This window comes from Malus domestica, chromosome 10 (genome assembly GCF_042453785.1).
Source record: "Malus domestica chromosome 10, GDT2T_hap1".
NCBI classification, from domain to species: Eukaryota; Viridiplantae; Streptophyta; class Magnoliopsida; order Rosales; family Rosaceae; genus Malus; species Malus domestica.
The window spans coordinates 33,339,763-33,347,464 of record NC_091670.1 but is presented as its reverse complement, the minus strand read 5'-3'; positions in this window follow the sequence as shown (position 1 = coordinate 33,347,464).

Sequence of the window (7,702 nt, the reverse complement as noted above, 5' to 3'; positions counted from 1 at the left end):
TTCTAACATTGACACGTGTCGTGTTGTGATTGGCTTCTGATGTTGACAAGTGTCGCGTTATGATTTGCTTCTAATGTCGACACGTGTCACACTGTGATTGGCCTCCTGGTTGAAGGGAAACTTTTCTGGGTCCTTGACGATATAACGTTGACCGATGCTCAGTATTTTTGGGATTGGTCAAGTATGGTACAAACAATGCTCCCCTAAGTTCCCGAATGAGGGAAGCTCATCGGTTAGGGACTTGCAAGATCCAAGCCATTGAGTAATCATGAAACTTCTAAGTACCGAAGTGTGGTATCATTTTCACTTGCCTTATTTGTCTCATATGTAGATGTGGCATCTTCTCTGAAAGTATTTTTCCTCCATCCAGGGGTGGTATCTTTAACCGATGAAGATGCACAAGGTAATGTATCAATTTCACTTGAAGCTTACTTGTAGTTTCGGGCTTGGTCAAGTGCGATACAAAACCCTATAGTAGGAGTCCCCCAAGTCGCCAAGTTAGGAGATTTGCCAAAAGAGGTAACAGACAAGGTAAGCAATCAGACTTCCAAGCAAGCAACCTGGATCGGAGGTTCGACTTCGGCTTCCGGTTGATTGTTCTCCTTCTCCTTATGTCGTAAATAGCAACAGGGATAAAGAGAAGTAAATGGAGAAGAAATGATATGAGATACTTTTGCTTTTGGAGAAGTAACTTTCCACAAGCTTATTCTTGAACTGGGCTGGAAGGTTTTCTGGTTTCCTCCAAAATATAAGGCCGACTCAAGAATTTGAGGGTCAAAACAAGTCCATCAAATCTAGAGTACGTTCGACCCTGATGATATGTGATACTTTTACTTTTGACAAAGTAGTGGATGTATCGGCACGTGTTCTGTTACGCTTATCTCCACATGCTTCCTTGTATCCTTCTTACTTGCCCTATCTGTTCCTCAGACAGATGTGGTATCTTCTCTGGAAGCATAAGATGTTGAAGATGAGTACTCAAGAGCAATGCCAGGTAAGTAATCAGGCAAGGGGTTCCAGGCAGTCAGTTCCTGATCGGAAGCTTGATTCTAAGTGCTGACTGATTGCTCTCTTTCTCATTGTCTTGCAGGTAAGAATAAGGCCAAAGGAAAAGATAGGGAAAAAGCATGATATGGGATACTCTTGCTTTTAACCCTGATGATATGAGATACTCTTGCTCTAGTGTGGCTGGTTTGCATAGGTATTATTGGGGGAAGAAAGCTGAGTATTTCGAGAGGCTTCGTTAGGAGTGCCCTATCAGATATAAGGAAAGGTTGAGCATTTTTGCAAGTCTACCTGTCCGTAGAGGATGAAGGTCGACATATATAGGAGTCTCCCTAACAACAAGTAGTAATGCTATTTCTTTACCCTTCTTGGTCGTAGCAATGTAGTGGGAGCTACAAGTTTCACATGTTTTAACTTTGTCAGAGCACTTTAAAAAAGTGGTATGTGGTATCTAGAAAGCTGATGTTGCGTGTGAAGATTGCAGACAAGCTTTATCCAAGGAAATCTGGCTCTCGAAGTTTGGAGAGCGATACCTTTTCGGTTTTCGAACAAGCAATCCTGTCGGAGATCTGGCTCTCGAGATTTGAAGAGCAGTGCATCCTCGATTTTTTAGAAAGAAATCCTGTTGGGAGTCTGGCTCTTGAGATTCGGAGAGTGGTGCCTCTTCGATTTTTGAGAAAATAATTCTGTTGGGAGTCTGGCTTTCGAGATTCGGAGGGCGGTGCCTCTTCGATTTTTGAGCAAGTAATAATGTTATTCCTTTACCCTTCTTAGTCATAGCAATGTAGTGGGAGCTGCAAGCTTCACATGTTTTAACTTTGTCAGAGCGCTTTGAAAAAGTGGTCTGTGGTATCTGGAAAGCTGATGTTGCGTGTAAAGATTGCAAACAAGCTTTATCCAAGGAAATCTGGCTCTCAAAGTTCGGAGAGCGGTGCTTATTCGGTTTTCAAACAAGCAATCCTGTCGGGGATTTGACTCTCGAGATTCAGAGAACGGTGCCTCTTCGATTTTTGAGAAAGTAATCTTGTTGGGAGTCTGACTCTTGAGATTTGGAGAATGGTTCCTCTTCGATTTTTGAGCAAGCAATCTTGTTGGGAGTGTTTTCTCGAATGTGAGTAAAGGTTGGGCATTTTTGCCAGTCCGCCTTGCCACATAGCATGGAGATTGACACACATTGGGACTTTCTAGTTATCAAGTAGTGGTGCTGTTCCTTTACCCTTGTGGGTAATAGTAGGGTAGCTAGACCTTCAAAATTTATGTGTCTAAATTTTGTCAGAGATCTTTGGCAAAGTTATCTGTGGTACCCGATGAGCTGATGTTGCGTGTGGAAAGTGGTGCCTCTTTGATTTTTGAACCAACAGCCCTGTTGTTCTTTCTTTTATAAGGGCATCAATTGTGCGCAAAGAGTACATTCAGTGAGTTATTGTTTGTAGGAATTTTCCCTTTACTTCAGAGATTTATTGCACCTCATTTCTCCTTCATCATTTCTAAAAATGTATGACCCATCCGACCGTCATTTTGACTTGAACTTTGGTGAAGAGGCAGCCATGCCTTCTTAAGACAACATATGGCGCCCATCCTTCTTATCCCCAACTGGTCCTCTTACCATTGGGGACTCTGTGATGAAGAATGATATAACCGCTGTGGTGGTAGCCAGGAACCTTGTTACTCCCAAAGATAACAGACTACTTTCCAAACGGTCTGATGAGTTGGCTATTAAGGATTCTCTGGCTCTCAATGTTCAGTGTGCAGGTTCTGTGTCTAATATGGCCCAACGCTTATTTGCTCGAACCTGCCAAGTTGAATCATTGGCAGCTAAAGTGATAAATCTCAAACAGGAGATCAGAGGGCTCAAGCATGAGAATATACAGTTGCACAGGCTTGCACATGACTATGCTACAAACATGAAGAGGAAGCTCAACCAGCTGCAAGAATTTGATGGTCAGATTTTACTTGATCATCAGAGGTTTGTGGGTTTGTTCCAAAGGCATTTATTGTCTTCGTCTTCTGGGGCTGTACCGCGTAATTAAGCTCCAAATGATCAACCTTCGGTGCCTCCTCCTTCTGGGGTTCTGCCTAGTACTGAGGCTTTGAATAATCACCCTCTGGTGCCTCCTTTTTCTGGGGCTCTGCCGACTGCTGAGACTTCTCCTGAGCAACCTTTATGAAGGCTCCTTCTTGTTTGTTTATTTTGATTCATGTATATGTACATATTTGTAACTTATCGGAGATATCAATAAATAAGCTTTGCTTCATTTCAACGTATTGTGTTAAATACACCAAGACCTTCTTCACTAAGTTCTTTGAATTTTTCCTTTTGTTGAAGCTTATATGTTAAAGCTTTGTGAGTGAAGCATGTATGTTGAGGTAGTGCTCCCTTAATTTCCTGAGTGATGAAAACTTCTCGGTTGGAGACTTGAAAAATCCAAGTCACTGAGTGGTCGTGAGACTTCTGAGTATCAAGGTGCAGTAGCATATGGTAGGTGTCCCCCAAGTCTCCGGTCGAGGGAGTTGACGAATGAGGCATTTCCTTTCTAAGTGGTAGCCCAAAACTCCTCATTCATATATATTTGTTATGAAAGTTGTTAGGCCCAAAGAAAATGAGGCCTAGGCAATTTTTTTTTTCTAATTTTCGAATTTTAGAATTTTTTTTTTTTGAATTTTTGAATTTTCGAATTTTTTTTTTTCGAATTTTCGAATTTTCGAATTTTTGAATTTTTGAATTTTCAAATTTCCGAAAATATATATATATATATATATATATATATTAGCTTTGTAGGTGAAGCTTTGAGGTTGAAGCTTTGTTGGGCACCATGAATTGATTTTGCTTCACATTATCTTGATCAAGATAGTGTGAAGCTTTTGTGGGTGAAGCTTTTGTGGGTGACGTTTTTTGTAGGTGAAGCTTTTGTGAGTCAAGCTTTTGTGGGTAAAAGTTTTGTGGGTGAAGCTTTTGTGGGTCAAGCTTTTGTAGGTGAAGGTTTTGTGGGTCAAGCTTTTGTGTTGAAGCTTCTGTAGGTGAAACTTTGGAGTTGAAGCTTTGTAGGTGAAGCTTTGGAGTTGAAGCTTTTGTTGAGTACCATGAATTGATTTTGCTTCACACTATCTTGAGCAAGATAATGTGAAGCTTTTGAGAATTTATAGTTGTCCTCTATTGATGAAGTTTTTGTTGGTGAAGCTTTTGTGGGTGAAGCTTTTGTAGGTGAAGCTTTGGAGTTAAAGCTTTTGTTGGGTACCATGAATTGATTTTGCTTCACACTATCTTGATCAAGATAGTGTGAAGCTTTTGAGAATTTGTAGTTGTCCTCCATTGGTGAAGCTTTTGTTGGTGAAGCTTTTGCAGGTGAAGCTTTGGAGTTCAAGCTTTTGTTAGGTACTATGAATTGATTTTGCTTCGCACTATCTTGATCAAGATAGTGTGAAGCTTTTGAGATTTTGTAGTTGTCATCCATTGATGAAGCTTTGTTGAATTTCCCTTTTTTTTGGGGGGGGGAAACTAGAAATTTGAAAATGTGGGAGAGACAACATATACAAATTTTGCTTCCACACTGTTGAGCAAGAGATTGTGATGCAAGCCACACTTTGTATTAGTCGAAGGTTTGGATGAACCATATAAATTGAATTTGCTTCGAAGGTTTGAGAATTGTAGTTGCCCTCCATAGATGAAGCTTTTGTTGGCACCATAAATTGGTTTTGCTTCACACTGTCTTGATCAAGAGTGTGTGAAGCTTTTGAGAATTGTGGTTGAACTCCTTTGGTGAAGCTTTTGTTGGCACCATAAATTGGTTTTGCTTCACACTGTCTTGATCAAGAGTGTGTAAAGCTTTTGAGAATTGTGGTTGCCCTCCATTGATAAAGCTCTTGTCGGCACCATAAATTGGTTTTGTTTCACACTATTTTGATCAAAAGTGTGTGAAGTTTTTTAGAATTGTGGCCCTCCATTGATGAAGCTCTTGTTGCCACCATAAATTGGTTTTGCTTCACACTGTCTTGATCAAGAGTGTGTAAAGCTTTTGAGAATTGTGGTTGCCCTCCATTGATAAAGCTCTTGTCGGCACCATAAATTGGTTTTGTTTCACACTATTTTGATCAAAAGTGTGTGAAGTTTTTTAGAATTGTGGCCCTTCATTGATGAAGCTCTTGTTGCCACCATAAATTTGTTTTGCTTCACACTGTCTTGATCAAGAGTGTGTGAAGCTTTTCAGAATTGTGGTTGCCCTCCATTGATGAAGCTCTTATTGGCACCAAAATTTGATTTTACTTCACACTGTCTTGATTAAGAGTGTGTGAAGCTTTTAAGAATTGTGGTTGCCCTCTATTGATGAAGCTCTTGTTGGCATTATAAATTGGTTTTACTTCACACTGTCTTGATCAATAGTGCGTGAAGCTTTCTACGAGTTGTGGAGTTTGCATTGTTATAGAGGGGAAATGTTTGAAGCAGATGCAAGAGGGCTGAATAGGTTGATCTTCGTATGCCATGCACTGAAGTTGTTGTTGGCTTGCAATAAGACTTTGTTGGTGACTATAACTCTTGTTGGGCATAAGTGCTCCCCTAGTTAAGTTGTCAAGCTTGAGGGTTTTTTATTATTTGTGAATGCTAGGAGTTCATGTGTACAAGTTATACCACTCGTCTTCTGGTAGATAGAATGAATGGTGAGTTGCTTTCATCACTTGGTTGGTGGTACGAAGGTGAGTTCCTTCATCACTTTTCATCATATTTCATCACCTGGTTGGTAGCACGAGGATGAGTTCCTTCTTCCCCTGGTTAGTGGCATGAATGGCAAGTTGCCAAATGATATTAGAGTACGAGTTCTACATTTCATCACCTGGTTTGTGGCATGAAAGAGAGTACAGGTTGTACATTTCATCACCTGGTTGGTGGTATGAGTGGCAAGTTGCTAAATGATATTAGAGTACGGGTTGTACATTTCATCATCTGGTTGGTGGCATGAATGGTAAGTTGCCAAATGATATTAGAGTACGGGTTGTACATTTCATCACCTGGTTGGTGGCATGCGTGGCAAGTTGCCAAATGATATTAGAGTACGGGTTATACATTTCATCACCTAGTTTGTGGCATGAATGAGAGTACGGGTTGTACATTTCATCACCTGGTTGGTGGCATGAAGATGAGTTCCTTCTTCACCTGGTTGGTGGCATGAAGGAGAATACGGGTTGTACATTTCATCACCTGGTTGGTGGCATGAAGATGAGTTCCTTCTTCACATTTCATCACCTGGTTGGTGAGAATATGGGCAATGTCTAGGCACATTGTAGCAAGTGTCGAATGACACAAAGTATGTTGAACCCTTTCAAAGCACAGTTGGCTTATGTATGAATATGTTGGAATGTATGATTGAACGAATATACTATGAAGCTGTTCGTTTATTTGTATAGTTTTGTTGACATATACTTAGATTTTGTTTCATGTTGGAAGCATTCATGTTGAAGCTTTAAACCCGAGTGTTTCATTGCTAGGAATGTAAGAGGATTAGGACCGAGTTGTCTAAATCACCTCTTTATTGAATTCATGCCAAATAGTCTTCGTTACATAGTATGCCGAACGGCTAAAGCTTAACACTTGTACAATGTGAGTTTACTTATAATAGTACTTCAAGTGATCAGCGTTCCATGGATGGCCAAGGGTCTTGCCATCAGAGCTTCTAAGCTTGTAGGAGCCAAGGCGACTGATGCCAACAACTTTAAATGATCCATCCCAGTTTGGACTAAGTGTTCCTTCACTCGGGACTCTATCGCAGAGTAATTTTTTCTTCAATACCCAGTCCCCCACTTTGAAAGAACGAGGTTTGATCCTTGAGTCATAATAGTTGGAGATGCACTGCTTGTATGCGACATTCCTCAAGTGAGCCTGGTTTCTGTATTCCTCGACTAGATCTAAGTTGAGGGTAAGTTGTTTGTCATTTTCACTTTGCACGTAGTTCTGGACTCAGAACGTTGCTTGCTCAAGCTCAACTGGGACAATTGCCTATGTACCAAAGGCAAGTGAGAATGGGGTTTCTCCTGTTGATGTCCGATACGAAGTGCGGTATGACCAAAGAACTTGGGGTACAAATTCTGGCCAACAACCTTTAGCCTTGTCCAAGCTGGTTTTCAAAGTTCGCTTGATTATTTTGTTGATAGCTTCAACTTGTCCATTAGACTGGGGATGAGGTGGGGAGGCAAAACATAAGTTGATGTTGAACTTAGAGCAGAACATCCTGAAGTTATTATTGTCGAACTGTTGCCTGTTGTCAGTGACTATCGCATTGGGAATGCCGAATCTGCAAATGATGTTATTCCATACGAAGTCTTCTATTTTTGCCTAAGTAATGGTTGCCAAGGGTTCTACTTCAGCCCACTTTGTGAAGTAGTCAACTGCAACGATTGCATAGCGAACTTTGCCCTTCCTTGCAGGCATTGGGCCGATCAAATCAAGTCCCCATTGGGCGAAGGGCCAAGGGCTGATCATAGGAGTGAGCGGCTCGGGAGGGGAGTGAGGAATAGTTGCGTAGCGTTAACACTTATCACATGAGCGGGATATTCTGATGGTATCTTAGTGGAATGTTGGCCAGTAATATCTTTGGCGAAAAGCCTTGTGTGCTAGGGATTGAGATCCAGCATGATCTCCGTTGACTCCTTCATGTATTTCCCGAATGACAGTTTCCGCCTCTGCGGGCGTAAGGCATCTTAGGTATGG